Below are 27,921 nucleotides of genomic sequence, written 5' to 3'. Positions count from 1 at the left end.
TGTCCCCCATTGAGCATGTTTGGGACTGGATGAAGCGTCGTCTCACGCGGTCTGCACGTCCATCACGAACGCTGGTCCAACTGAGGCGCCAGGTGAAAATGGCATGGCAAGCCGTTCCACAGGACTACATCCAGCATCTCTACGATCGTCTCCATGGGGGAATAGCAGCCTGCATTGCTGCGAAAGGTGGATATACACTGTACTAGTGCCGACATTGTGCATGCTCTGTTGCCTGTGTCTATGTGCCTGTGGTTCTGTCAGTGTGATCATGTGATGTATCAGACCCCAGGAATGTGTCAATAAAGTTTCCCCTTCCTGGGACAATGAATTCACGGTGTTCTTATTTCAATTTCCAGGAGTGTACATCGGAAGCCGATCATATGTCATCTCAAGTGTTGTCGGGGGAATGAATTGACACCACTTTGATGGCGTCACGTGGCTGCCCAATACAGCGCTGAAGACTTCTCAGTTGCCGTCTGATGTTCATTCGTTCTCAACCCGTGCACACATGCAACGAGGTTTTTGCGGCCGTCGATTCTTAATATTTGTAAGGTTTCGTACATCAGGCGGTAAAAACGGAAGCCTTATATAATCGCTCTCTTTTCCGTCCGTCCGTCCGTCTGTCTGTCTGTCCGACTGTTAATAATCTTTCTCTCTCAGGAACCGGTTGACGTATCAAGTTTACATTTATGTCACACACTAAGGTTTATGTTCCCTTAAAAGTGAAAGCAGCGAAAAGATACAGCAACATGTGTCTTATATTTTAATACTCACAAACTGACTCATCAAATTCTATAGAATACTGCCCGTAGACGTATTATTAAATTTAGCATGAAGCTAAGATTCACAGTACAAGTAGAGGAGAAAGCCCGAAAATTGTTAGTTTGTAATTATATCAGACAAAAAAAAATTCTCATTCTCGGAACTCTTCGAATTGTCGGGATTGATATCCTGCTCGTGTCGATGGAGATAACAGGCGAAAACCTTCGAAATTCTCGATTCTCGGCATGAATGAACTATCTATATAAATAATTAAGTTTGAACGGATGCTTCGGTGCTTGAGTCGTACCCGCACTTGTGTGGATATTTATATTGCTGTTTTTTTGTGACGAATTTCTATGTTTTTACTACAAGGACTTTTCTCAAGGGAAGGTATGCAGCGTCTGAAAGGGAGATGTTTTTTATGTTTATTCCTGCATTACAACAAAAATATCTACACTGCGTATAATTAAGAAAGTTGACAGACATTCTGCACTGAACAGTTATAATAAAAAAATCGAGCATGGATGGTTTACATAGCATCATTGTACCGTCTCATTTTATGCGCAGACTATACTACACCCACTACAATAACAAATAGCAGTCATAGCTCACCAGGGCTTATCGTCTCTATACTACTAAACAGCTAACCTGGGGCACAATCCCAGTTGCAGGTTGCCTGTCTAGCGGCTTCCAGAATCGAGAAAAATCTGATTTTTAGCCCTTTAAGTGTCTCCTCCATATATATATATACCACCGGTATTAAATGTTGTTTATTACTTGATTTACTACAGACAATCGATTTTATTGGTATGAATACGATACAATATGTTTGTACTCTGCTTATTTTTGCTTGGGTTATTGCATTTTAGTATTTTATTTCGTATTGACGTGTCCGTTAGTTTTCTGCTCTAGAATACCTAACATTTCATTTCAGTGGTATACACCATCAATTTATTAAGAACTGTCTCTTGGATTCAGACGTTGTGTATTAGCCTCATTTTATGAGCAAACACAACACATGATTTTCTAATCGGCATGTAATTGATATTTTTCCTGTTTTATTAGAATTTGTATAATCCTTTCTGGGACTCAGTGCACTTTTCTCTTATTATTCCGGAGAAGAAGACGGCCGTACGATGAACTGAAATTAGTTATAATTTAATGTTATTCACTTACCAAGTTGACTACTAGAAGAGTTTATTAATTTTTTTTTAACTTTACGTAAAACTTTTAGATCGCTTGTCTCCATCCTGGTTATGTCAGGAATCAACAACAAATAATATTGTTTAACATATTATCTAAAAAATGTTGACCGCTGTGATACTAAAAACTATTTTTGCTGACATTGCACCTGTAGGATGACTATTAAGAATTTCAGACATGGCGAAAAACGTTTATGTGTAACTTGAATACAATAGATATAATATTTACTCGTTTTTGCTTTGCTTTCGCAGCTAGAATGATTATACTCACATTGGTGAACATCTGTTTTAAATCTACAATAATGGCGTCATGTAGTTGGCACAGGTACATAGCGGCCATAGCAGAAGAAGTTCAGACTTATGGTGTAATGAACAGCTGGGAAGAGGTTACAGGAGGTTCAGAGTTTGGAGGAGACTCTGATGCAGATGATGTGGCTACTGTTCCAAACATTACTACAGTAACTGATGGTAGTCTGGATAATACAGTGTCGAGTGAAAATGTGTCGACCTCGAAAGCTGAGTGGTCAACGTGACGGAATGCCATGCTAAGGGGCCCGGGTGATTCCCCGCTAGATCGGAGATTTCTCCGCTCAGAGACAGAGTGTTGTCTTGTCTTCGTGATATCATCATCTCATCCCCATAGCGCGCATGTCGCCGAAGTGGCGTCAATTCGAAAGACTTGCTCCAGGCGACTGGCCTACCCAGCAGGTGGCCCGAGACACAAGACATTTCATTTCAATTGATACTGTGGGTGAAACATCTAGTACAGGTGGAGCAGGTAGCCAGTTAGCCTGTGCTTGAAGAAGAAGCACTTTATGAAAGTCGTGAAACTGACTCTGATAACGCAGTTGTTGCAAATGTAGATTTATATGCATTGTCTAAAGCTGGTTATGAACCCTTTCCTTCGTAAGTTTTGGAAGTTTGTAGTAAGGTCTTATGGGACCATACTGCTGAGGGCACTGGTCCCTAACCTTACACACTACTTAATCTAACAAACTTTCAGTAAAGACAACACACAAACACACACACACATGCCCAAGGGAGGACTCGAACCTCCGAAGGGGAGAGTTCGCGCGGACCGTGACAGCGCGCCGAAGACCGCGCGGCTACCCAGCGCGGCCTTTCGTTTAGGATATCTCTTCCCTATGAGGGCAAATGTGTACTACCCGTTGATGTGAATGGGATCAACAGAAAGAACCTGAGGAGCCTGACGTATCCTGCAGGTCACTGTGAGGAAATTCCAGTGCCGTTCTTTGGAGACCTTCTTGAAGTTAATAACGAAGATTCCGCTAGTGTTGAAGAAAGAAGAAAAACATTTAGATATTGATGACGGTGCTCCAACTCCTTTTTATCAAGGGAAGATCAATGCTCTAATTCGAAATCTCAGCTTGTCAAAATCCTTTGCCGAACTGTTATCATCAAGATTGAAAAAAAAAAGACCTCCTACCTAACAGTGTGCGAAGAGTTCCTCAATTTTTTTTTTCAGATATTGAAGCGCTTCTCCACAAGCTTAAAATGCCTATGTACGAAACGAAAAATTTAGGAGTTTTAAGGGTGCTCACTGACGGGAACAAGCGATCACTGAAATGTGCATTGCTGTACAGCGGCAACCAGTACGGCCCTGTATCCGACGCTCACTCTCTACACTGAAGGAGAGGAATGAAGCGGTGAAGCACCTGCCAGAGAAAATTTCTTATGATCACCATGAGTGGCTGATTTGTGTGGACCTGAAGATGGGGAACTTTTTGTTGGGTCAACACTCGGGATACACCATCCACACGTTCTTTCTGTGCCCGTGGGACGGTACGGGAAGGTCTCAACATTACTGGTTTGTACTGGAGGAACTGGTGCCCAGGAAATGAATGTCATCAACAAGTCTCTGGTGAACAGAGATATGATACGCTTCCCACCGCTGAACATCGAGCTTGGCTTGATTAAACTCTGGACATAAATAGTGGATACTTCACTTACTTGTGCCAGAATTTTCCAGTACTAACCGTGGAGAAGTTGAAAGCTGACATGTTCCTGAGATCCGTGAGTTCATCTGAAATGCATAATTCGGACATTGGACGGCTTTTGTTCTGCTAGTGAAGAACTTCTGTGCAACAATAAGGGGATCAACCACGTAGAAGTTGTTACCAATATGCTGGCAGCACTCAGACATTGTGGATGCAACATCAGTGTTAAAATGCATTGCTTATTCTCAAATATAGATATCTGTACCTGGGAGCAATGGGCTACGAGCAGAGGGAGCGCATTGATTGGGAATTAAAAGAGATGGAAATCTGCTACCAGGAACGCTAGGGTGCAATCATGATGGCAGATTAACGTTGAACTTTGATAAGAGACATCCCTACTGCTGAGCATTCTAGAAGTTCCACGAAACGTAAAATCAAGCCCTAAAATTTGGACAATGATATCTTCACATGCAACTGACATGTTCACTGTTGAAGTTAATCTAATTGTTTTTCGTAATTATAAACAGATTTTGATCTCTGAAAAGCCAAGTTTGGAGAAGAAATATTAACAAAATACATAGGTCTTGGTTCCAAAATTCAATACATTTCGTTCAAAATTTGCAGTTTTTGAAATAAAATTAGTACAATATCTGATCAGATTAAGAATGACGGATTTCTTCCACCTAATCAGGGATGCAAAACTCTTCAGAATATGTTTCAAAAGCCGGCCGCGGTGGTCTAGCGGTTCTAGGCGCTCAGTCCGGAACCGCGCGACTGCTACGGTCGCAGGTTCGAATCCCGCCTCGGGCATGGATGTGTGTGCTGTCCTTAGGTTAGTTAGGTTTAAGTAGTTCTAAGTTCTAGGGGACTGATGACCATAGATGTTAAGTCCCATAGTGCTCAGAGCCATTTGAACCATTTTTGAACTGATGATCACAGATGTTAAGTCCCATAGTGCTCAGAGCCATTTGAACCATTTTTTATGTTTCAAAAATGTAAATCAGAACAGAATGAAGGAGTCTGTGTCTGTCAGACAGGAGACAACGACAGTGAGAAAAAGACAAGCAGATAATGACAATGAGTTGGACTGAATGAGTGAACGAGAATGGAGAGGTGGTTGCGGACGGGGGTGTGACCGACTTACAGCAGGGGACTAGTGGCTGTGAGTGTGTTAGTCAGTGAAGCTTGTCGGAGTGAGAGCTGCGTTGCATGTTACCAAGAGCACGGATTACGATCGCACGCCGAAATTTTTGGGAATATTTTTAAAGGAGCTGAGAAGGTCAACTGGCATCCAATTTTACAGTCAGTCTTTTAAACAGGAGCATATTCGCCATATTTTTCCGCTGGTGTATCTGCCTATGAGAACATCAGGTAAAAAATGCAGCAGTATCTAATCCGATCACGACAAAATATCAATCTTTTTCAACTAACAGTAATGTAGAGAAACACAAAGGCGCGCTATGCTTTGACGGCAAGATTAATACGTGACGACTATAGAATATTATTCAGTGACAACAGGTATCATTCCCATATTTCGCAGCAATATAGTGTGGATAGACGATCATGTGAACTCAGTTCTATGTAAAGAAAACTGGCAGGCGTCAGTTCGTTGTCAGAAAATTGGGAAAATGGTACCTACAAAGGCGACTGTTTCCAAACGCTTATTGTAGCTTGTACCTCTATGGGACTCGTAGAAGCAATCATATACAAAGAAAGGTGTTGCGAATGATCACCGGCTTATTAGAATCCCGAGGGAGGCTGACAAAACTTTTGAAAAACCTTCGCTGGCACATAGTTTAAGAAAAACGATGCATTTATCTGCAAGGCGAACCGCAGACGTAGAGCTGGCCGAAGCGATAACTAACCGGTTCACATGCCAAGGTGCGGCCGCGTTGCAGTGCGAAGCAGCGTACAGTGCGAGTACGGAGAATGACGGCGGAAAACGATGTCCGGGCAGGCGCCATTGCTTGCTGTCAATTTTTCTCACTGAGAAACAGAAAGGATTGACGGTAGTAAATAAAAAGGCGACGGAACGTGCAAGCACAATGTTTGATAGTTGAGTGGCATCCAAGTTACGGAAGGAATAACACGGTGCGTCCTTTAGGTATCTACTCAAAAGCAGAAGAAACGAAAATAATTCATGAACGGCGTTTTGAAACATACAGAGAAATAAAATATTGCATGACACTCACAATTATTGACGTACAGAACTTGACTTCCAGCCCAACAAAGAAATTCTGCAAAAAATTCCTCGGATTTAAAAGGCAAAAAAATAAAGGCGTGATTCTGTGTGAACGAGGGAACATTCTTCCCGTAAGAGGATAATAGGCCTACATAAGCGGCGAGTGATTTATTTACAGGAATCCTGCATTCATGCACACCACACTGTGAATAAATTCTGGAATAATGACATTATTCAGGGATTGCCAAACAATACTGCAAGGCAACGTTCCACTGTTGTCCACGCAGGCAGTTTCGTTTTAACTCCTAAATAACTATAGTAACGAAACTTCAGTCTATCATAAAGAAATGACGGATGTTTTAAAAAATGCGTACAAACGTGGAAAGCCGAACTTTGGATGTTAAGGAGCACCAACGTTCTCTATTCCATTAAAAAAGTTTTGCAAGTAAATAATTCCCCCTCCCACCACACCACCACTCTCGCTACTTCCACCACCTTTGTCTATCGCCCACCTTTGTACCTCTGTTAGTAGCAAAATTTTGTGGCCTTCCATTAGTTTCATAGCAATGATTTATAAAGTAAGGATGTAGCCTTACGTTATAAAATGTGTAAGACAGAGATGCAAGATTTTGAAGCATATGATAATAATTACTTACCAAATACTTTATGTCAAAATTTCAGGGAAAACCTAATGAAAACATCTTTAACCCTCAACCGCCACCATGAAAACTGGAACACCCACTAGTGGATCGATAGGGACCGGATTGACCCTCACTAACTTAAACGTACATCCTATACAGCTGGCCTGCATTTGCAAAGAACAATGTCCATTGTTATAATAAAAATCTGGCTCTCGAAGTTGAAAACAATAGCGGCTGCTGCTTTTGGTACTACAAAATTAACGTCACGTCTCACCCAGCCCTAGCACAAGACTCTCGATGTGACTCCAGACATGCACTCGCGAATCTGGTTCCGGTGCTTTTGTATTCAGACAGATTCTCTACCTAGTGAAACTGAGTGCACTTCGTTCCGGATCTTTCCAACTAGGGAAAAAGTTAATTAGTCGCAGAGTATCGAACCCGTGACCTCCATATAAACGACAAGGCAATTTCATTTTGCTATTGTGACATTAGAAGATTAGAAAAGCCGTAATCATGTCAAAAAAGTCTGTTGTAACTACTTGAGGAGGAATATTTAAATGGACGAGAACTGAGACTAAAATAAAATGAACGTAACTTCATCTTACAGTTATGGAGTGTGGGGTTGCGGCTGGCCAATGAATTGTAAAACTAACATTCCAGCATCATTTTTGCAGCTCCTCAATAGAAACATCTTCAGGCCCTATAACATGAACGGCAAAAAGCATCCAGTAGTACTAGTATATAACAGGGAATCTGGAGCCTCTTATAAACATGCACGACTGGATCATTTTTGTCGTTCATGCTACCGGACGTGAGGATAACTCTATTGAGAAGTAGAAACTGGTGGTCTACATAAAAAACAATAACGGCTTTTGGAATACTATTTTTACAAAATAAAATGAGTCGACGAATCGACAAACACAGGTAAGTTAAGTGGGGACATAAACGGCTGTAGTTTTACGGATGCAGCCAGAGAAGTGTGGTGAGCAGCGAAGGTGAATGTACAGACTATATTTTATTCTGTTCTTATTCTAAATTGTCACTTCATTCATTAGCGTGTGTAGACATACACTAGCCAGTCAAAAGTATCTGGACAACCCCATGTAATGCGGAACTGAACACTACATATCACAAGACGCTGATCCACCAGTATAAAAGGATAGGATATTGCAATGCTTGTGTTGTTGTGTATTTCACGAAGGGTGGAGACACGCCACATTAAATTCCACTAATAGCTGTGTATATACTTTTACTCAGATAACGTGTACCGTGTGACAACGTTACAACTGCACGGAGACCGGAGAGTATGCTGTTATTGACTCCCGTCCCTGCTTTTCGGCCGAAAACACGCCAGTACTGCTACCGTGACCAGGTTGTCAGTCCGGTTTTTCGGACAAAACATCTCGCGAGAACATGTTTACAAAACTCCAAGATCTGTCTTTGAGGTCAGAAATCACAGATATTCTTAAGCTGGATTCGTCTCTAGCCCACAGAGGTTTTGCACATAAATGCAAGCAAATATTACTTTGATGTGCAAGTTCCGTAGCGTTTTTGTTTTGTATGTTGCTATTCCTGTTGCTATGGGTTTATTTATCTATTTTTATTTTTTTATTTGTATTTAACTGTTGGTATTTGAGTTTACATATTGTCATTTTGTCATTTAGAGACAGTGAGTGGAGCTGTGGACGCTAGAAAAAGATGGAGTGTCAAGGAGAAACCGGAACATCTCGGTATATTCTTCTGCTTGAGCTCAGTAGACGGGTGACAGCATCTGAGGCAACCAGAAACACTACGGCAGTGTATGGGGATAATGCCATTGGGCAGAGCACGGCAAAAAAGTGGTTTTATCGTTTTGACATTAGTGACTCTCCACGTTCAGTAAGACATTCGGGGTTTGAGGCACATCGTTTAAACGCGTTAATCCACAATGATGCACGTCATTCTGGTCGAGAACTGGAAAATTAGATGTACTGCGATGATACTACCGTTGTGCGTCATTCGCATGCAGTGGAGAGGTGCAAAAATCGTGTGTGTGGGTACTGCAGTGAAACTAAGTCTTTAATTATTTGAATTATTTGTTTTATTCAGCATTGACCAACAGAATTTTTTCTTATAAAGAAAACTCAGACTTAACCTATTCATGTATTACCCACAATATACAAGTCCGACGCAATCTGACTGCTGTATATCGGCAACATGACTTCCAATAATTAACACAAAAGAATGACCCTGAATTACAAGAAATCCTAACAATAGTACAAATCCTAAAAATATGAAATTAAAGAAATATGAAACTATCTCCAACTCTGTTAATTGCCTAAACTCATTTCATTCACGAATCCCGAGAGTGAAAACCCCATTCTTTTTTTCATAAGTCACTTACCTCACAGAAAATCTTCATAACACGAACTACAGCAATTACAGCGAGTAGCAACAACGGTCAGCTAAATAAAAAGATTCTATCTACTAGGAGGGATATGGTTAGCAAGAGAGAGATTTTGTTGAAGAACAAACAACGTATTTAAAAAAAATTTACTTTATTGATCTGACATACAGATCCAAAAATTATATATTTGTCAATAATTCCACTGCCTAAATATTATCAACCGTACATCCATCCTCATAAATTTCCTTGCGTCTCACTTTAGAATGCATGTCCTACCAACACAGAGGCTGCACTAAGAATATCAGGTGCATACACTTCACTATGCACTCGCTAGCTGCTAGTTCATCCAACCACAGAATCTCTTGCCGATGACGCAGAGCGCTGTCAGCGATATTAACACAGTCTATAGCGCTGCCAACATAGAAACAGGCTACTTACACATGATGTAATCCAAAATCACAACAACCAGCGGGCAACCGTATCTGCATCCCTGCCTGCTCGTCATCAACTCGCTCGTGGACAACCCTGGCCATTCAAAATGGTTCTAATGACTCTGAGAACTATGGGACTTAACATCTGAGGTCATCAGTCCCCTACACTTAGAACTACTTAAAACTAACTAACCTAAGGAGATCACACACATCCATGCCCGAAGCAGGATTCGAACCTGCGACCATAGCAGCCTAGAATCGCTCGGCCACGGCGGCCGTTACTGGTGACGATAAACGGTGTTTTTATACTAACATAACCAAAAGAAAGGAATGATTGAGCCCAAACAAAATAGCAACTACCACAAAAGATAAGATTTTGCGTTTGGTGGAACAAAGACGGTGTGGCGTTCTACGAATTGCTTCTCTGATGTGTAGCCATCACTGATGACACATATTGTCAACAATGAGACATCTTGCAGACGAAGTCGAAGGAAAACGATCAGGAAGACCTAGTGAAGCGGCGCTACTCCAAAATTATGCCCTCCCGCATGCTGTTAGACTGACAAACAATACGATGGGATGGGAAGGCAGTCCCCGCCCACCTTATTCACCTGATATTGTCCCCTCAGATTATCACCTTTTTCTTTTGGAACAACCTTCAAGAAATTTCCTTTTCGGATGATAATGCGCCCCGAACATGGCTCGACGAGTTCTTCGCATCAAAACCACGTGATTTTTACAGTTGAGGAATCGAAATGTTACCCTAGTGTTCCCACAGTGTTGTATAGGGCTATTACAAATGATTGAAGCGATTTCATAAATTCACTGTAGCTCCATTCACTGACATATGGTCATGACACACTACAGATACGTAGAAAAACTCATAAAGTTTTTTTCAGCTGAAGCCGCACTTCAGGTTTCTGCCTCGAGAGCGCAGTGAGACAACATGGCGACAGGAGCCGAGAAAGCGTATGTCGTGCTTGAAATGCACTCACATCAGTCAGTCATAACAGTGCAACGACACTTCAGGACGAAGTTCAACAAAGATCCACCAACTGCTAACTCCATTCGGCGATGGTATGCGCAGTTTAAAGCTTTTGGATGCCTCTGTAGGGGGAAATCAACGGGTCGGCCTGCAGTGAGCGAAGAAACGGTTGAACGGGTGCGAGCAAGTTTCACACGTAGCCCGCGGAAGTCGACGAATAAAGCAAGCCGGGAGCTAAACGTACCACAGCCGACGGTTTGGAAAATCTTACGGAAAAGGCTAAAGCAGAAGCCTTACCGTTTACAGTTGCTACAAGCCCTGACACCCGATGACAAAGTCATACGCTTTGAAATTTCGGCGCGGTTGCAACAGCTCATGGAAGAGGATGCGTTCAGTGCGAAACTTGTTTTCAGTGATGAAGCAACATTTTTTCTTAATGGTGAAGTGAACAGACACAATGTGCGAATCTGGGCGGTAGAGAATCCTCACGCATTAGTGCAGCAAATTCGCAATTCACCAAAAGTCAACGTGTTTTGTGCAATCTCACGGTTTAAAGTTTACGGCCCCTTTTTCTTCTGCGAAAAAAACGTTACAGGACACGTGTATCTGGACATGCTGGAAAATTGGCTCATGCCAGAACTGGAGACCGACAGCGCCGACTTCATCTTTCAACAGGATGGTACTCCACCGCACTTCCATCATGATGTTCGGCATTTCTTAAACAGGAAGTTGGAAAACCGATGGATCGGTCGTGGTGGAGATCATGATCAGCAATTCATGTCATGGCCTCCACGCTCTCTCGACTTAACCCCATGCGATTTCTTTCTGTGGGGTTATGTGAAAGATTCAGTGTTTAAACCTCCTCTACCAAGAAACGTGCCAGAACTGCGAGCTCGCATCAACGATGCTTTCGAACCCATTGATGTGTACATGCTGCGCCGAGTGTGGGAGGAAAATTGATTATCGGCTTGATGTCTGCCGAATCACTAAAGGGGCACGTATCGAACATTTGTGGATGTCTAAAAAAACTTTTTGAGTTTTTGTATGTGTGTGCAAAGCATTGTGAAAATATCTCAAATAATAAAGTTATTATAGAGCTGTGAAATCGCTTCAATCATTTGTAATAACCCTGTATATAGTGCAGGAGAATATGATATTGACGACTAACATCTCTGTTACATGTTTCTGTGGTATTTATTTAACTTATGGGAAACGCTACGAACTTATACACCGATCCAATAACAGCTAGTACAGAGAAGAATGAGCTGTATTTCTTCCCACGCTCTATTCTTAATTAGAAGGAGGGGACGTCTTAGTATGTAATACAATAGACAGTACCGTCTGCCCCAGACTTCGCAGTGGTTCGCAGAGTACAGATGCAGGGGATATTCGCTTGTGGTTTGAATAACGTCAGCTTTCGGACTGTGCCGCTGCTCGTGCATCACCTAACGTCAGCTTGGCTACCTCGCCTCTAGACATCGTAAGCGCCAGCAACAGCAGCAGCAGCAGGAGCAAAAGTAGACAGCAGTGTGAGATATGGGCCTAACCACGCTCCGCCGCAGCTGCTAGACCGGCCGTCGGCCACTTGTTTACGACGCTGTTTGCCGCCTGCAGCATCCAAGGTCGCAGGACGCTGCTCCGTCCTTATTACTATTCCGCATGTACAACACGATTATAATTTTAAAAACTGTGTGTCCTTCAATTCAGCGCGAAACTGCAGTTATGCATTCCACGTCATAAGATTGTAATGATGATACCCTATAAGGGAGAAGTACCTACATCGCGACTGACAAACTGTTGAATATTAGTGGAGGAAAACAACATAAGAAAACAAGCTGTGACTATGAAACTGGGTGCTACCTCTGACTCTAGATATGCTCCCCTCTATGTGACAAATTTTTCTCGGTGGTGGATGACTTGGCGGAGACGTCGGTTGTAGAAGGTTGCATTTTGGCTGTTTAGGAAACGTTTCATCCCATGCACAGGTCCTCAGTATTCTGGAAATACTTGGCACGCAATGATTTATTCATTCGAGACTAGATTAAGTGGCCACTAGAGCCATGTCAGGCAGTAGCGGCTCATGCAAGATTTTACCAATGTGCTACAATGTGGTGGTATACAGCCTTCTGACTTAAAAACGTAATAATGGTAACTAAATATTAATGTTACGTATACCGACTGAACGACTGAAATGTATTTAAAATTTGTAATTAATCGTTTAACATTCTGAGGAATAGATTTTTTTTTTTTTTTAAAAAAAAAGAGTGATAGTAACAACCAGAATCGAGGCCGAGTCAGTGAGTTTCTAATCAGTGTACTTGATCATTCCGCACGGAGCCGTTGCGTCAAATCCTTCATACTTCACCCTTGCGTAATACGTACATCATACACAGTTACAAAGACAGATACTGACCTGGTACTGTGAGCAACGCAACACTCATAGTGCCGGAAATGATAGCGTCACATCAAATCATGTGCAGTCGAAAACACAGAGCTACGCCCATTCTCTTTGTCGATTGTAGAGCGGTGTAACGTACCCGGTACTTCTTGTGATGAACTGTATCTAATTTACGCACAAGCGAGCAAGTAGCGTGGCAGCGATATCTTTGTGCAAGCGGCTGGCGTGGAGGTAGAAAAAGAACCATGGCGGCTGCCATCCACAGAGATATAATGAGAATGTAAAGTTCTGTGCTGCTAACTGCACGCAATCGCTGATTCTTAACATGTAACAGGGATGTAAGCCGCACGTCTCTTTCAACTCTTGTCGTAATCAGTTCTGCGATCATGGCTTGATGAATACCATTGTGATTTTTCAGGTATGATATTTGAAGGAATAACAAAAAGTGTGGTCTTACACGCGTGTTCTTAATAGAAAATGATATTTCAACTTTAAACATGTTTTTGTCCGCTTTATTTGCATATCAGCACGCGTTCGAAGTTGCGATTTCTGGCTCTCATTCGAAGAGATATAGCATAATTTTAGTGCGACATTTACAGTGTGCTGCAACACATTAACACATGATAACAGGCCGCCACTAATGTTAGGAAAATACCGCGGTTGATGTGTCTGTGTGTGTGTGTGTGTGTGTGTGTGTGTGTGTGTTTGGGGGGGGGGGGGGGGCGTCAAAGTTATCACCCGAAGCTGCAACAATTGTGACTGTGTTGTGTGAAGAATGAAGACCTGACCTGGTATCCTTAAGGATGACTACCCACTTCGTCTTACCATCTCTCTATAATCTCATCAGATTTTGGTAGTATGCTCCTGTGACGTTTGACGAGCGCAATTTGTTAGCTCCACTCACCCAATGGTAATCTAAAAAAAAGGTCTCACGTTGCGCAACATAGTTCATCTTCGGTTACTTCGGCAACGGTGAATACGCTTGTATCCAGTGCTTTCTTTCGTCTCGTAGTGTTCCAGTCGTTACACATAGCATCGTCCAGGGAGATTAGCCAGCCAAAGCGGTCATCTAAACTGGCCTATCGCAGGTGTAACATGTCTAATGCTTCTTCAGTTCGACACTCCTTTTGAATTAGCGCGAGCAGTCACTAGGCAGAGTGGGAGGCAGCCTTCGACATCTCCATCCTGTAAGATGTTTAAAACTGACCCGTGACATATTATCAGCCCATCCACTATCACCTCACCTGTCGGACGCCGATCTTTGGGCACCAGAGCCTCCATTTATCTTGCAGTTCCCTGTCCTTCACGGAGAAATGGTCGCCACTTCGTTCTCCATCATTGAGACTTGCCTTACTGCACTGGAAGCGCCTGCGCCACCTAAACACTGTCATACGGTAGCGCATTGTCACTGTCAGCATTGATTGTAGCAGTTCTGCTCCCCTTCAGATGGCCGGCCGGGGTGGCCAAGCGGTTAAAGGCGCTACAGTCTGGAACCGCGCGACCGCTACGGTCGCAGGTTCGAATCCTGCCTCGGGCATGGATGTGTGTGATGTCCTTAGGTTGGTTAGGTTTAAGTAGTTCTAAGTTCTAGGGGACTGATGACATTAGAAGTTAAGTCCCATAGTGCTCAGAGCCATTTGAACCCCGTCAGATGCAGGAAACGAATAACAGCATGATACCCCACGTAATCAATGTGTTGCACTGCTCTGATTCAGCTCGTCTAGTGGTCTGCTACGGTACTGTGCCACCGAAATTTCAGTGTTTAGCAGGATTAAAGATTTTTTGTGCAAACTAACAACGAACAAGATAGGTAACTCTGTATTTTCGTGGTAATAACTGACTATTTATGTCTATATCTGTACCTCTGAAAGGCTTCCATCTATTTACAGATACGAGACCCTTCTTCAATGACCAACCCAGACGCGAATTTGTTTTGGAACTACTAATTTAATTTCGAACTCCTTAAGATTTTTCTATTGCAGATTAAAACTTCAGCAACAAGGCCAAAGAAAGGAGACTAGAATATACTGTGAAAGTACTGATATCCGTAATCATATTGTAGTTGCGGTTGCCGACTTGCTCCAGACTGTACCAACCATTAAAAAAATTTCTCCGTCTTGTGCGAGATCAGACTTACAGGGACAATCATAGGTGACGGTAGGAACTGAGGCAGCATATGAAATCTATGCTTGCAAAGAACATAGTCAGTTCCCTATCGATCTGCTTGCCCCCAGGATTGACAACGGTCCTATCTTTTAGGGTCATGAGCTCACTTAAGTGCAGCGCCTCCGAGGCCACAAATGTCGGCAGCGCAGCCACCAACATCCTCATTTCTCAGTCTCTAGCTCGCATCCAGATCGTCTGCCTCAAGTCGCCTCCGACGCAAGTGCGATTTGATCCAGGCATTTGCCGCCTTGCAGCTAATCACATTTTCATAAATTTTGGCCAACATAGTCAATGGACAACAGCGACCTCATGCTATATTTAAGTTAAAATGAACAGTAGAGAATGTAATCATATTTGGAGTGTACGATCGTGGTTTCACGAAAAAATCGAGGAGCCGCCAGCACCAGCCACAGGGGGCCAAAAATTCTAGAGGTGGCTTTTACATAAGCCGAAACCGGTAAATAAACTAATATTATTACGATCTCCACTGTCCATTTTAACTTTCAGCAGGGAGTCATAATATCATCTGCACTAAGATGTCGTCGTTTACGGTCGACGTGCGCGACTATGTCTCGCCTCTGCCTAACACCGACAGAAGCAGCCGTGTGGTAAGAAATCTCCCTAGCAGCCTCTTTCACATTTCGATCCCGATCTCGTGTGTTCAGTGCTCTCTCCATGACATGGTGGAAACTACATGCACACTCTCTCTCGGGTCCAGTATTAATATAACTGTTATTAAAATATTATTTTTTAAGTTTTTTATGTAGAGACTTTACCTCTTGTTTACATCTCTATTGATATACCCATGTTATTGGTCAAATGTGTGAGCGGAGTGAAAACAAGACTCGCTATAAATTACTAAATGGATTTTTGTCGCAATTTCCGTAGACAAATGAAGAGTGGGAAACGGACAAATGAGGTACCAAGTTCACCATCATGAGGGCTAGTTTTGCGAAGATATATCTAATTACCTGAATGTACTCAGTGTAATTAAGGAAAACATAATTACGATTTCAGGGAAAACTGAAGTACAGCCTCGGTAAACAAAATCTTTACACAAAGAAGGAGCTGATGGGCGTGCTCTACATCTGAAAGATGGCGTCTTTTCAAATTTTGCCTCAATCGCCAGAATGTGGATGCAGATCAGGTTTACTTTAAACACACCTTGTAACGGGCGGTAGCGTTAGTTACCTTTGAGACTGGACGTGGTGACTTGTTGTTAGTCAAGAATACCTACAAGGCGTCAAAGACGCCATTATCAACGCCTTATTCAGTTCGAACGAGGCCGTGTAACAGAGCTACGACAAATCGGATGTTCCTTTACCGATACTGTACAAAGACTTGGCGGGAATGGAGGCACTGTACATGATTGTTGGCAGTGGTGGTCACGGGAATATACGGTCGCAAGAAGACCGGACTCTGGATGGTTACGTGTTCGGCGTGTGGCTGCAGCACACAGTACTGCATCTGCAGCAGCGATCTGAGCAGCAGCTGGTACCACAGTGACACAACGAACTGATACAAATCGATTAGTCCACGGACAGGTCCGAGCCATACGCCCTGTAGCGTGCATTCCACTGACCCCAAACTACATCGAGCTAGACACACTGGACCTTCACATGGAGTTATGGCCAGGGGTGCGATTTCGTATGACAGCAGAAGAGAACTCTCGTCGTTATCGCACGCGCTCTGACTGCAACACTGAAGATAGGAAATTACTTCTACTGGACTGTATTTCGTTAATCAGTCTGGTGATTCGACCTGTTGTGCTGCCATTCATGAACAGCATTCTTGGGGGTTGTTCCCGACAGGATAACGCTCTCCCACATGCCACTGTTGCAGCGCAACATCCTCTACATGGTGTCGACATGTTGCCTTCGCCTCCTCGATCACCAGATCTGTGTCCAGTCGAGCACATACGGGACATATCGGACGACAACTCCAGCGCCATCCACGGACAGTATTCTCCATTCCTGTACTGACTGACCAAGTGTCACAGGCATGTCACTTCATCCCACAAAACCGACATCTAGCAACTGTACAACACAATGCCTGCACATCTGCAAGACTGCATTAACATTGTGGCGGTTACACCAGTTATTAATGTACTAGCATTTCGCATACGCAATGGCTTACATCGCTTTTCCATTAAGCTGTGATGTTGCAATGTTAATCACTTAAATATGTTAGCTAAACAAATGTATTCCTGAAATTTCATTATTCTACATTAATTATTACTTTTCTGTGATGTTGCGATTTTCAATGCCTGGCTATCTTCTGCATAAGAAGTTACGATGTTGTGGTATCTAGATGCCTAATCAAGTACTAAATACTGGACATTTCGAGAACTAGGATGATTTTTTTTAATTTTCAACACTGATCACAAAACTTGATTTTTAGATTTCCGATTTCAGTCAGGAATGACCGTCTTCAGATCTGTTTTATAACCTGTCCTAAAATAATATATCTACAGCTGCATCGTTACAAAATATACACAAATTTCAGTAATTGAAGAGGTTAGAAATGCAAGTCAGGTGCCGGCCGGAGTGGCCGTGCGGTTCTAGGCGCTACTTTCTGGAACCGAGCGACCGCTACGGTCGCAGGTTCGAATCCTGCCTCGGGCATGGATGTGTGTGATGTCCTTAGGTTAGTTAGGTTTCATTAGTTCTAAGTTCTAGGCGACTGATGACCTCAGAAGTTAAGTCGCATAGTGCTCAGAGCCATTTGAACCATTTTGCAAGTCAGGTGTCAATATGACAGCGCTTTCTGAACAAAACTTGAAAATAAAAAAAGTGAAAAAACGTGAGCCAAATTTTTTGTGAAATGATTTGTCTGAAAAATAGGAGATAAAGAAGATTTGGGGAACATTTGACGTGCCTTTCAGTGATGGGCGAAATCTCGTGCAACAAGTGACGTGCGCCGGCCACGGTGGCAGAGCGGTTCTAGGCGCTTCAGTCCGGAACTGCGCGACTGCTAAGGTCGCAGGTTCGAATCCTGGCTCGGGCATGGAAATGTTTGCTGTCCTTAGGTTAGTTAGGTTTAAGTAGTTCTAGGGGACTGATGACCTTACATGTTAAGTCCCATAGTACCCAAAGCCATTTGAACCATTTGAACGAGTGACGTGCGTCAAACGTTTCTGTAATACCTTTCCTTTCTTACTTTCAGACCAATCATTTCGCAATGCATCTGATGGATATTTTTTTTCGAAAATTTTCATTTTGATATAGCTTTACTGTCAGTAGGGGCTGCTCTCGGTTCATGTTTATGACTATTCTCAGAATATGCCTCATTATTAATTAGTGATAATTTTTAATAGAGTTGTAGCGCTTATCCACACTTTCTTCAGTGTGCTGACGAATCATGGACGCCTCAAAGTAGATACGTAGCCGATAACTCGCACGGTTGAGCCGAGCAGGACGCTGACTGAAATCTGAGCGGCCAGTTAATCCTACCTGTTCCGTAGACGAGTGCAAGCTATATGAGACTGCCGTCTTGGGGTAGTTGCGAACAGGGGGAGGATGCCGCGATAGTGCTCTAGGTTTTAAGACACAGTAGCCTGGTGGAGAGAGTTACTGCGGGATGTGGGCAATTTGTCGATGCAGAAGTTGCCGAAATGAGAGTTCACGGCACCTTTTATAGAAGATAGGGAATTCCTTGTACTGAATTGGTGTCACAGTGAAGGTTTCCCTTGCCGATTAAGACTGTTCGGTGATCTTTTTACAACGAACTTTTACCCATTACCAAATGTTCAAATGTGTGTGAAATTTTATGGGACTTAACTAGTAAGGTCATCAGTGCCTAAGCTTACACACTACTTAACCTAAATTACCCTAAGGACAAACACACACACCTATGCCCGAGGGAGGACTCGAACCTCCGCCCGGACCAGCTGCACAGTCCATGACTGCAGCGCCCTAGACCATCCGGCTAATCCCGCGCGGCTTTACCCGTTACATGTCTCGGCCAGGACTGTTCTTTCCTCTGTTTCAATGCGTCACATGCTTGTGAACTTTTGGTGGTAGTTCACTTCTGCTATGTGTTATTTGAACTTAGTTATTGTAATTGTTGTGTACATAGTTCCGCGTAGCGCGTACACAACTTTCCCACTAGAGCGCGCCCCGCTAAGCACAACAGCGCAGGCGCAGCGCTCGTCCGTCTCCGCACTACGAGTTGGCGCTGCCAGGGAGACGGACCAAATTCTGCTTCCGCCGATCCGCGTATTAAGATGTAACGCAGCCAATGAAATTGCTGCTTACGCAGAACCTTTTCTCGTCGCGGATCACGCTCGCGCAGTGATACATGAACGCGCGAGGTGTTATAACGAGTGTACAGACCTCCGATTAGTCAGTCTGCATTTGTCTACACCAGTCTGCATTTGTCTGTACCAGTCTGTACGAGTTCTACACTTGTCTGTGCCAGTCTATAGTCAAGTTTCAGTCTGCGCCTAATAAGATAACCATATTCCTGTACATAGCCATGAAGATAAATGTATAGACACTTTTGTCAAGTATCAGAGATATATGTGAGAATAAGATTAACATACCAATACCAAAGCAACCTCAGATCGTCAATTGTAAATTGCATCCAGAACCAAGTTAAGTATTTTTATACTTGTTATCATTTTAATAAATGTGTGTGAAAATTAATCAAGTTCTGTTTAAAGTTGGTCACCATCAATCTGCTACTCTAAGCGTGCAAGTGGCATTTCTATCGTCTGACCTAAAGGCAGAAGATAAACACGCCACGATAAGACCACGAGACATATTGCTGACATTCGCCTACTTCGTTAGGGCGACAAGTCAAATAATCTGATGGTGTGTGTACTGAAGGTCTTACAGTACGCACACCACAGTACTGAAATTGTAGCTAGTACAGTTTTTGGCGGAGAGGTTGTTTCGTATCCGCGTGTTCTGGAACCACAATGGATCCAGTGTTGGCTCCGCTGTTAGAATAACAGCGGCAGCAGCAACAGAAACAGCAACTTCAACAGCAGTCAGACTTGCCTGGTGAGTTGGTTACTGCTTCGCAGGGTGCCACGGCTCCTCCCAAACTGACCCCGACCCAGTCACCTGCTCCGCTAGCTCTTACGCAGCTCCAAGTTGCGAAAGAAAACTGAAAATCGTACATGCAGCATTTTCAGAAAATTTTTTTAGCGTTTCAGGTAGTGGACCAGAATTGGCAAAAGTCGCGTTTTCTTTTCTTGGATCAAGCGTGAAACGTTTCGTTTATTTCCGAACGTGCTTTGTTCACGGACGCTGTGGAGCTGTCGATCTCTCAAATGTGTGGGGATGCTCAGAAAGTACTTACTGTATGGAGTTTCACCAGTGACAAAAGAAGTCAGGCCAGTCCTATCAAACGTGGCTACCCGAACTTCGTGGTTTATGTCGGAACTGCATATTTATTTGTGCTCTTATCAAATTAAGCTATATAGTCTCAGACACCTTTTCAGGTATCAAACATCTACGACGTATATATGAGGACTGAAGTGAAAATTTGTAATGGGTTCGAATAGCGGCCTTGGTACAAACTTTCGTTCTCCCTACAGGATGCATACATACATCGTTATTTGTGCTCATTGTAAGTGGTCCTACATCCATATATACTACATCGTGGTCTACCCTGCTCCGGTCAGAGAGGTGTGTAGCAAGGCGTTGCGTTTAGAAGATCGTACAGTCGAGGAGGCCCTCTGGCGTTTGATGTGTTCCTTGCTGTCATTGAACAGATTGAGGACATAATAGACCTTGCGGCGGTGCCTTCGGTAGCACAGCGAAGGTGTCGTTTGCAGACACCTTTGTCGTATCCATCTCGTGAACTGTGGCTCTCCCTAACGCAGGTTCCCCTCATGTATTTGAATGCTTCCGGGAGCACGGCGACTCGGCGTGCCTTAAACAGGATCATATGGTAGCGGTTTGCCGTGGCTGCTGCGTGACCTGGAGCCGGTCGGAGTGGCCGTGCGGTTCTGGGCGCTACAGTCTGGAAATGAGCGGCCGCTACGGTCGCAGGTTCGAATCCTGCCTCGGGCATGGATGTGTGTGATGTCCTTAGGTTAGTTAGGTTTAATTAGTTCTAAGTTCTAGGCGACTGATGACCTCAGAAGTTAAGTCGCATAGTGCTCAGAGCCATTTGAACCATTTTGCGTGACCTGGTGTCGAAGGCGGGCATGGATATTCTGGAGGTTCGTAGTGTCACGACGCTAAACAGGTGGGATCTCAGTATTCCCAGCAAGATTTATATTGCGCTGCAAATTCAGCAACAGTATTTCCACTTCCAGGACAATATAGGGGCCTCCGTGACTCTTTTCACTCTTGAAACCGTTTGGGTCGCCCTTCTCTATTTTCGTTCACTCGTCGTCTGGTCGGTTACGGCAATAAGTCGATTCCTGCTCATGACCAGTTTGCGATCGACGTTGAACATCAGGATGTCGCAAGGGTGGTCACATTTTTGGTCATCGACAGTGCGACGACCGATAATACTTTTGGTCTCAACGACTTCTTAGTCTTTGCGTTTCAAATGCAGGATGCTGTGCATCTCATTTCTAACCATATCGCGTTCCAGGCATTGGACGAGCTCTTGCAAGAGTTTGGGTCTCTCTTTTTCCCGGATTGGATGCTGCAAAAGACTACGAGGCATACATCAGCCTTAAACTGATCGTTGTTCCTAAATTTTGCCATGCTCGGCCTGTCTCATTTGCTCTGCGGCCGGTTGTCAGGCAAGGACTGGACAGGTTGCAGGTGCTAGGTGTGACTGAATGCGTTCCATTGGGCCATGGACTACACTTCTGGCTGTTAACCGATAGCCTACGGGGACATTTCTTTTGTGTGGCGATTTTAAGCCCGCCATTAATGTCCAATAGGTAACGGGTTGCTACCCTATTCTCAGCCCTGTAAACACAATGGCGAAACTGGTTCGCGGTAAGAGCTCTTCATACGTTAAATTGACGGAGCCGTACATGCTGCTTCGGCTAGGTTTCGCCTCTCAGCAGCTTATAGTTATCAACACTCGTTCATAGTGTCACTCGAAAGTAAAATTCTATGTACCGACTTGACAGAAAATCCTAGGAAGTTCTGGTCTTACGTTAAATCAGTAAGTGGCTCGAAACAGCATATCCAGACACTCCGGGATGATGATGGCATTGAAACAGAGGATGACACGCGTAAAGCTGAAATACTAAACACCTTTTTCCAAAGCTGTTTCACAGAGGAAGACCGCACTGCAGTTCCTTCTCTAAATCCTCGCACAAACGAAAAAATGGCTGACATCGAAATAAGTGTCCAAGGAATAGAAAAGCAACTGGAATCACTCAATAGAGGAAAGTCCACTGGACCTGACGGGATACCAATTCGATTCTACACAGAGTACGCGAAAGAACTTGCCCCCCTTCTAACAGCCGTGTACCGCAAGTCTCTAGAGGAACGGAGGGTTCCAAATGATTGGAAAAGAGCACAGGTAGTCCCAGTCTTCAAGAAGGGTCGTCGAGCAGATGCGCAAAACTACAGACCTATATCTCTGACGTCGATCTGTTGTAGAATTTTAGAACATGTTTTTTGCTCGAGTATCATGTCGTTTTTGGAAACCTAGAATCTACTATGTAGGAATCAACATTTATTCCGGAAACAGCGATCGTGTGAGACCCAACTCGCTTTATTTGTTCATGAGACCCAGAAAATATTAGATACAGGCTCCCAGGTAGATGCTATTTTTCTTGACTTCCGGAAGGCGTTCGATACAGTTCCGCACTGTCGCCTGATAAACAAAGTAAGAGCCTACGGAATATCAGACCAGCTGTGTGGCTGGATTGAAGAGTTTTTAGCAAACAGAACACAGCATGTTGTTATCAATGGAGAGACGTCTACAGACGTTAAAGTAACCTCTGGTGTGCCACAGGGGAGTGTTATGGGACCATTGCTTTTCACAATATATATAAATGACCTAGTAGATAGTGTCGGAAGTTCCATGCGGCTTTTCGCGGATGATGCTGTAGTATACAGAGAAACTGCAGCATTAGAAAATTGCAGCGAAATGCAGGAAGATCTGCAGCGGATAGGCACTTGGTGCAGGGAGTGGAAACTGACCCTTAACATAGACAAATGTAGTGTATTGCGAGTGCATAGAAAGAAGGATCCTTTATTGTATGATTATATGATAGCGGAGCAAACACTGGTAGCAGTTACTTTTGTAAAATATCTGGGAGTAAGCGTGCGGAACGATTTGAAGTGGAATGATCATATAAAATTAATTGTTGGTATGGCGGGTACCAGGTTGCGATTCATTGGGAGAGTCCTTAGAAAATGTAGTCCATCAATAAAGGAGGTGGCTATCAAAAAAGTCGTTCGACCTATACTTGAGTATTGCTCATCAATCTGGGATCCGTACCAGGTCGGGTTGACGGAAGAGATAGAGAAGATCCAAAGAAGAGCGGCGCGTTTCGTCACAGGATTATTTGGTAAGCGTGATAGCGTTACGGGGATGTTTAATAAACTCAAGTGGCAGACTCTGCAAGAGAGGCGCTCTGCATCGCGGTGTAGCTTGCTCGCCAGGTTTCGAGAGGGTGCGTTTCTGGATGAGGTATCGAATATATTGCTTCCCCCTACTTATACCTCCCGAGGAGATCACGAATGTAAAATTAGAGAGATTAGAGTGCACACGGAGGCTTTCAGACAGTCGTTCTTCCCGCAAACCATACGGGACTGGAACAGGAAAGGGAGGTAATGACAGTGGCACGTGAAGTGCCCTCCGCCACACACCGTTGGGTGGCTTGCGGAGTATAAATGTAGATGTAGAACACTCCCTTCGGGTTCTACATCTATACGCACCTGCCGTTAGGCATCAGAGGTGCTCTCGCCATTTTTCAGAATTTTATTAAACTAGTTAACGCAGGTAGCTGCGTGCTGTGCCTCAGGGCAGGAAAATCTCGCTAACCTTCGGATTCTGTTCGCTGAATTGAAATAAGACTTTATGTTCTATCTGAAGAAATCGAAGTTTTTCAGACAGAAAGCGAATATTTGGGCCATCTCCTGTCGAATAAATGCTTAAAACCTTAGAAGCACTATGTAGTCGCAATTGATAATCTACCTAAACTGCGGAATCTGAAGGAACTCCAATCGTTTCTCGGCGAAGTCAGCTGTTATTTGAATATTTTCTTTAACACGGCGGATATCAATCATCCGCTGCACAAACTGCATGAAAAAGGTCTAGTTTCGCTTGGTCTGCAGACTGCGACGGAGCATTCTCCCTCGCAAATTCACTACTGAAGTCACCGCTGGGTCTTGGTACTTCATCCTTGCAACCGATGCTTGCCAGTTCGGGGTTGGGGCGATTTTCGCTCACAAAAATTGCTGGTGGCTGTGGAAGACCTATCGGTTACACCTCCGAAACATTGACAGCCGTTGAAAGTAACTGTTCTCGGATAGCAAAAGCGATCTTTGATCGTATTGGTTAAAAACAGTTTTGGTTGCAGTTTTTTATTTTTCAACAACGCGTTTTGCTTTATATAGACATATTCAGGTTATCTTTTCTAGATGGATATGCTGAAGATGCCTAAATAAGGCGAAACGCGTCGCTGAAAAATAAAAAATTGCAACCAAGACTGTTTTTAACCAATACTGTTAAACACTGGTTTGCTGTATGCCACATATGGATTGGAAGAATTTCGAGCTTTAATCATTGTATTTGCCGCTCCAAGTTTCCCTCTATGGCAACATATTCCCTCTCGCTACCGTCCGTAAGCTACTCGTGGCTGTCGTTGACCCCATTCGTGATTTCTCGACAGGACAGCGCCTTGACTCCAGAGTTGTACTTCGTTTTTGAGTAAATATCACTATGAGAATCATTACAGGTCTATGAAACAGCATGCTAATGCACATAGGTTGTCGTGTTTGCCCATGGGATTCGACCCAGCTTTCAACAAAGCCGAAGTTGTCCGTTTGCAGATCGAGGATCATTGGCAGCATGCGGTGGACAGACATCCAGTAATGGCCCATCACACAGTGCAGGCCACCTGGCAGGGTTCTGTGATCTGACATAGTCAATTTTGTGTGCGATGGTCAGTCCGAGCGTCTGCTTGTTAAGGAGTCTGGTCTGCTCTGCAACTATTTCCTTCTCTGCTGTCGCCTGATGGCAGTATGACTTGAATGATCCCCTTGGTTCAAATGGTTCAAATGGCTCTCAGCACTATGGGACTTAACATCTGTGGTCATCAGTCCCCTAGAACTTAGAACTACTTAAACCTAACTAACCTACGGACATCACACACATCCATGCCCGAGGCGGGATTCAATGATCCCCTTGCTCTCCTACACTATGACTACTAGGATATGACCTCGCCCTTTCATGTCGTTTTGTCTACTGGCCTGGAATCGATTCTGCTGAGAGGGAAAACAGTGCGTCGAGCAGCAGGCGGCACCACAGAAAACTCTCGCTCCACGGCCCACGCTGAATCAGCCCTGGGACCACGTCCACTTCGACTCTGCGGGGCCCCTCTGTAATTCTAAATAGGTTGATGGTAGTTGACGCACCGTCCAGTTACTCATACCTTTTGCAGATTTAGTCCACCAGCACAGAATCTATCATGTAGGCTTCCACTCGAGTCTTCGCGATTGAAAGGTTGCTCTGGACGATCGTCTCCGATAATGGTCTGCAATTTACATTAGTGTTGTTTCCAGATCTGCTTTCCCGTGGTGATATTGACCACCTCACGTCCACAATGTTTCACTTGCAATTGATCGGGGATGCGGGGCATGTGGTGCGCACTTTTCAGTCGAATTTAAAAATGTCAAACGTTTCAACAGGCAGCTATCAACATCAATAATATGCGTCATGAATTTAAAAAAAAAACTGTTAAAAAGGTGCTTGCCGGACTTTCCAGCAGACTCAGCGCCGCTTCTGTTTCGAAGCACCTACAGAGCTACACTGCTGGGTGGATGAAGTCCGGTACAGATTCCCCTTCGCGAACAGGCCCAGATCCAGGTCCACCTCCTCTGCCTAGTGCCCCAGACCGACGTGCGCTAGCAAACTTCACGATACGCCCTGGGTGTTCCAGTCGTGTAGCTTCCAGCCTGGGTGGACGCTGATGACGGTGCGGCTGAATGTTCTCTTTGACAACTAGGACTGTTTTGTGCTTTTGATATAACAAACTTTTCAGACCCAGCTTGGGCTGTTCTTTCAACTGTTTAAATGTTTCACGTGCTTGCCTACTTCTGGTACCAAGTATATTCCAACGAATTTCTTTAAATTAAATGTTGATAAGTGTTAACAATGCTTTAAGGAACGAAAGAATCACCATAAAGATTAAGTGTGTGGTAAATTTTCCTCTTGAAAATAAATGTTTATATGTTCGTTTCCCTGCTCTGCCAAGAACAGCACCAACACCTACTCCTTTCTTCTCTGGGTAGTAAATGCTAGTGGTGATCCTCTCAAGCACTGTTTAATTTGATTACATTATATGACATATTTACCCACTGACATGTAACATGTTTATAATTTATTGAGCTGTGGGACAGTGCTGAGACGAAATGGATCATATCAAATCATAATAAAAAATGTGGTAATACGAAAAATATAAAACCAATCTCTAAAATTCACGTGCACCGCAACGCACATTGATTTGTTCTTCTTGAAGTACTTTTTACAGTTTTAAACCGTCTTCTGCGTCAGATGTGTCGATACTGTCGTGGCTACAAGACCAACATATTCTCATGGCCTGCGTGCTACTGCAAAAATCGTCAGTGTTTGCTACCAAAAACAGTTTTATGACATACACCTATGTAACCATGATGATTTAGCTGTGAAAGACGTTGTGGCTGAAATAAAACCCTTGTGACTGAAGCGGAATTATAATATTTTTAATTTTAATTACGAGGGTTGGGTTGGTTTTGGGGTTTGATGGGGGCTATACATCGAGGTCATCAGCCCCCAGTTCCAAACAGACATACTTGTAAAAGGCCTATACAGTAAAAGAGTAACCTCTGCACCCAGAGGGAGGGAACACTAAGGGGTACAGAGCTAAAATGAACACCGCAGTAACACAAAATAGAGGACACTTAAAAGGAACAGAGCAAATAGTTGACTAGAGTAAAACAGACTACAGTGGTTAATGGATCAAGTAAAAGGTCAACCACTCAACTACAAACGAAGAACCTCCAGCTGGAAAGCGTTGATAGTGGTACCAACACAACTTGTTACCATAAAAGACACTATTTTGGCATTCACGTCACAATTAAAAGTCGCTGGAGTGGGCTAGCCTGAGAAATCATGCGAGAGCACCCACACTAGAGCGAGTGATAAAACCCAGCTGCACGGATAAAACGTAAAACTGACTCAGCTATAGGGGCATCGTCACCGAGAATTAAGGGAAGTGCAGCTGGTAAATTAAAGGACAGCCGCAATTTTAATTACGACACAGTTCTCGTAATACAGTTCGCAATATAGAAAATTGTTAAATTTGCAACAACCCAAAATTTTTATGAGAGACTATTTGATAAACCCGACATTGCCCACATATTCATTTTGCCTATTTGAACTGTATTTGCAATATAATACAGATAAAATTTCATTTCCATGTATTAATGAAAACGCGGCTGAAATTATGAAACAGCCGTACGAAGAAACATGTATAATGTACAAGTTCATAAGCACGGTATCTAAATATTCTGTAAACGTATCTATGACAACGCGTCAGCACGGATCTGTAGACGGCTACTGTTTTCGCCTACAGTCGTTTGAACTTCGCAGTCGAAAACTGCCAAAAGCGCTGGCAGGTATTAGGGATTTCCTTGAGCCGATCAGACTAAGAGTGTCTTAGTAGTAAAGAGT

The 27,921-nt window shown here is 43.6% G+C and overlaps 1 protein-coding gene across 1 annotated transcript in view; it reads right to left on the bottom strand.

Annotated features, from left to right (window-relative positions):
• LOC124788461 overlaps window positions 1-27,921 on the bottom strand; it is a 166,651-nt gene that overhangs the window by 109,812 nt on the left and 28,918 nt on the right. The window lies entirely within an intron of this gene.

The sequence above is a fragment of the Schistocerca piceifrons genome, chromosome 3 (genome assembly GCF_021461385.2).
Source record: "Schistocerca piceifrons isolate TAMUIC-IGC-003096 chromosome 3, iqSchPice1.1, whole genome shotgun sequence".
NCBI lineage: Eukaryota > Metazoa > Arthropoda > Insecta > Orthoptera > Acrididae > Schistocerca > Schistocerca piceifrons.
This window is presented reverse-complemented; position numbering and strand designations above follow the sequence as displayed.